We start from the raw sequence: 4,560 nt of genomic DNA, 5'->3' as shown, positions 1-4,560 counted from the left end.
AACAGGGATTCGCCTTCAGCGCAGTGAGGGAGATTTACTCAACAAATAAGTCGGAAAAGCACCCATCCAAATACAGCCATTTGTACGGAACCTGATTTCTTTACAGCACCACAGATTCGAGAGAACACACCGCCTATTGCCTCTTCTCTATTATTATTTTTCTCTTTCTCTTTTATTTTTCTTCTTCCCCCCCCCTTCCGCCCTCCTTTTATCCCCCCCTTTCCAACACGGTCGCCGCGTGTATCTCTGGTTGGGGAGCGTTATTGGTAGGGGAAGCTGACAGGCTCGGACAGAGCTCGGATCTGTGCCCCATTTCTCCGCATCTCCCCCCTCCTCTTTCCTTATTTCCCCCATTTCAGCCCCAAAACGTCGACGAGATGTACGTCAGGTCTCAAAACTCGTCGAGTTTCGGAGTGTAAGGTGGATGATGATAAAAGGGGAGATTCGGCCCCCGAACGTCCTCGTGCCGCTCCCCAAACGCGGAGGCACCGCCCGGAGAGATGCTGCTCTCCCGCTGACACCGCTCCCCTTTTTCCCAGCCCTCGCTTTGAACCCTTCCCATTAGCGTGGATGAGGATAAAAGGAGTGAACTCAGAAGGAACCACCATTCATTGTTGGATTCAAGCACTGTATTAAAAAAAAAAAAAAAAAAATTACTGAAATGCGGCCACATAGCGCCCTTCAGATTATTTCCCTTTCCTAGAAAGTATCTCCCAACCTCAGCTCTCTCCCTCCCCCCAACCTAACACCCCCCCTTCCCCCCCCCCCCCCCCCCCCCCGACCACGATTCGTCTTGGAAAAAAAAATGCATGTGCTGATGTGATGGAGTCCTTTAAACAACGAGGATGCGAGAGCGGTGTTCGTGCTGAAACATTAACCCTGTTTCTGAATTTCCTTCCTTTCCAATAGCTGCTTCTATTTTACCCTCCCGGATCTCCGATTTAAGCATCCAGGAGCAATATTGGCTTGTTAGAGACGTATACATTTGAATTTCATTTAATTTAATTTCGGTATTGTACTTAAAGTGACAATAAATAAAGCCGAGAACTTGTATTTTCCTTTTTCTGCGGAGAGTTTTTTATTCTCCTCTAGAAATTTCATTGAGATGTCTCTGTACTTTGTTTGTCAGTTATCTTTGTTCCTTTTAAATAAAGGGCTTTTAAATGGACTTATTGCTCCCAGCGTGGGTTCTTCTCTCTAAATGTTAGAAAATTGTGCCATCTACCCGCTATTCTAAGTACTGTCACACTCGGAGACCTCCAAGGACCTTCCAGCCCCGACTTCAATACAGCCGTGTCAAAGGGTGCCTAGTAGCGAGAGGAGAAAGGTTGGCGTGGGTTTTACAGATTTCCAGCCTGAATCGCTCTGTGAAGCGCCGAAATGATCTGCAGAGATGCAGTTGGGCTCCTTTGATTGCTGCGTCCCCGGCCCACGGACTAATGAAGCCGCTCTGCCTCTGCCCCACCGCACTTTTCTCTGCGGTGCGGAGTTTCCGTGCTCATTTCAGCCCCGAGAAGTGGGGCTGTGCCGGGGGGCTGCGGGGGGGGGGGTTGGAAGGCAGCCTATCCTCCTGTCTTGGCTTTTTTCTTTTTTTTTTTCCCCCCTTTGAAATAGACAGATATTTATAGCCGTGGCCTCTAATGATGAAAATATAGTGTTGTTAATTGGGGGGGGGGGAGGGGGGAAGAAAAAACGGAGCTCTGTGAGGCTGGTTGTGGCGAATCGGCTCGGGGTGCTGCTGGGTGAGCTTCCGAGAGGGAAGGAGAGAAATAGAGACGTACATCAACTTTGGAGGCCCTTCCATCTCCATCCAAAGGCTGCTCGCAGCCACCCAGCCCTGCCTTTACCCGGACAGGAGCTGCGAGGCTTTGGGGTTAAAAGCAGATTTCGAAACCATTCTTGCTCGTGGGCGCACGGAAGAAGTTGGGCAGTTATTTGGTTCTTCTTCCTTTTTTTTTCCCTCCACCGTCCCACCCCACCACAAGTTCTCCTAAATCAGTTCTAACGGATTCTCGGCGTTCAGGTTGACGGTGCGGCTGCACATCCTCCAACTGATCCGGGGGTGCTGAGGGGATGTGAATGTCACCGAGCATTTCTGGGAGGGGGGAAAAAAACCACGGGACGCTGCGGGACTTTGACCATTTGTTTCGCACCGTTCGGGAAGCGGTGTTTTAAGCAACGTACAACTAAAACTATATCGCTCTTGGGATAAATACCAAGAAACTCCAACAGGAATCGGTTTAGATCCCGGGATACTTGTTGCTAAAACAGATCTATATCTCAAAACCGAAGCGGAGAAGCAGGCAGACACGGGCAGCTCTGTTCCAGCTGCAGTTTTTCAGCCCCGCTTCCCCAGACCAGACAGGCTGTGCAATCGCTTCTCCGATTTCCCAGTTGGCATTTATTCTCGTCGGAACATCCCGGCACTGCAGAATCCCTTTCTGTCTCTTTTTCTGTGCCTTCCCCGTTTGTTCCCTTTTCGGGCTATCGGGGCCGTTTCGTTGTTTGATTTCCACCCCCTCCCTTCTTCCCCCCCCCCGCCCCGTTTGATTCCTCCCGACGTCATTTTCTCTATAACGGTGAATACTTCTGCCGGTCAGATATTGAAGTTCAAACTTTATCCTCCTCACAACCTGCAGGCGACCCTGCCCTCCTCCCTTCCTCCTGTCAGGAGAATCCAAGTTGTGACAGCGGCTTCCCCAGCCGCTCCCTAACCTCCATCACGGACTGTTTGCTCACGTTAAGTCCCATCTCCCCACACGCCATTATGTTTTCCTTGCCCCAGAACCTTCCCCACACCGCGGGATCGGTCCCCGCTCACGTACAAGGGTTCAGAGACCGCTGCTGTGTGTGACAGCTTTATTTTTCGGGACGAGAAAAGTCGTCCCCGGTTGTCGATGCAATGGAGCCCACCGGCAGGTTTTCCTACCTCCATAATCTAATCTCAGCCAACAAGTTTCTGCCTTTACTCCTGCAACATTACTAATTAACGACCCCTGGGAATTAAACGTACAGTGACCTAAAATTTCCTGCTCTCGCTGACAGTTGGGCTTTGCCTAAAAAAAAAAAAAAAAAAAAAAAAAAAAAAAAAGTGAGAGAGAGAAAAGAGAAAAAAAGAGAAGAAAAAAAAATGATAATAATAAAAAAAAACTAAATAAGGGTAATAATAAAACCTCCGGGAGACGCACATATGAACTGACTTAAAGGAAAAGCCTTAGAAAAGGCATCGAACATCCAGGCAGGTTTTACACCAACTCCGAATTGAGTTCAAAGGAGCGAGCGGAAGGGCTGCACCCAGCAAACTTCGCTGGATGTTGCTCGGCTCCGACTCCATCTCTCCCTCCTTGCAGCCAAAGGCAGCCCAGACAATAGGAGGAGGTCAGAGCCCGTCCTGCTGCCCGTGTCGTCCGCAGGAGCTCGGGCAGAGCGCTGCTGCCTTTCTCGGCTGCCTAACAGCGGTTCGTTTTATGATGCTCCACGTCTGACAGCCACCCCCTCCCTCTCGGATTTTGTGTTTCCTATTCTCTTTATGGGCGGCCGATTCATTTTGCACTGTCACTATTTCCAGTTCTGTGGGTTTACCGATGTCTTAGTTTAACCAAAAAAAAAAAAAAAAAAAAAAAAAAAAAAGTACCCTATTCCTACCCAAAGATTTCATTAGCTCCGCTGGCTGCTTTTCAGACAGCAGCTTTCTCTCTCTCTCCTCCGGATGAATTTATCCAATCCCTTCTCACGTTTTATTTCGAGATTTTGTTGAGAATCTGACATCCCGGCCGGGTCGGCTGCTCCCAGCCCTCAAATCTCCATCCCTGCCCCAAGATCCCATTTCCAGCCCTACCAACAGCCCCGATCCCCGCCATGGAGGATCCCGGCCGGCCGTGCCCCCCCGGCCCCCCGCAGCCCGCAGGCTCCCGCACGAGGATTATTCCGATTCTTTCTCTTATTGTCGTTATTAGGATGAAACGCGAGATTCAAATTGCTCCCTGTTTGTCTTCGCCACCAGCGTGTTTCAGAGCGATTATCTCATATCTTTCCCCCAGAAGTAAGCTATCCCTCAGCCCTGGGTCAGGCATTGATCTCCCTGCAATGTAACAAACGGCCGGGTTAATTTTCCCTCATTACCATCTCCATAGCTCAGCCTGCACACCCAGGACGGAACCCTCCGCTCCGTGTGCGGCTCCGAGCGGCCCCTCACGGCCCCACGGCCAACCCCACGCCCAGCCCCGGCTCCGGGACAGCCGGGCAGCCCGGCTCGGTGCAGCACAGCACGGTGCAGCAGCATCTCTGCCTTTCTGCGCGTCCCTCACCTCGCCTGACCTCCCCATTTCTTTGTCCCGTTTGGGGTTTTTCTGTGGGCTTTGCACGATGATGATTATTTTTTAAAAACGTTGCTTTGCTCGCTATAAATTACAAGGATTTTTTTTTTTTCCTCACCCCGTTTACTTCTTAATCTTTTTTTTTTTTTTTTTTTTTTTTTTTTTCCTTGAAGCCTTTTCATTCAGTGGCCGCCAAAGAAAAGGGGGTTGGTCAACACCAAAATGGCAAAGTTCAGCTCGGGGA

The sequence above is a fragment of the Tympanuchus pallidicinctus genome, unplaced genomic scaffold (assembly GCF_026119805.1).
Source record: "Tympanuchus pallidicinctus isolate F22 unplaced genomic scaffold, pur_lepc_1.0 scaffold12, whole genome shotgun sequence".
In the NCBI taxonomy this organism is placed as follows: Eukaryota; Metazoa; Chordata; class Aves; order Galliformes; family Phasianidae; genus Tympanuchus; species Tympanuchus pallidicinctus.
The sequence above is the reverse complement of the archived record's forward strand: the minus strand, read 5'-3'. Positions refer to the sequence as shown.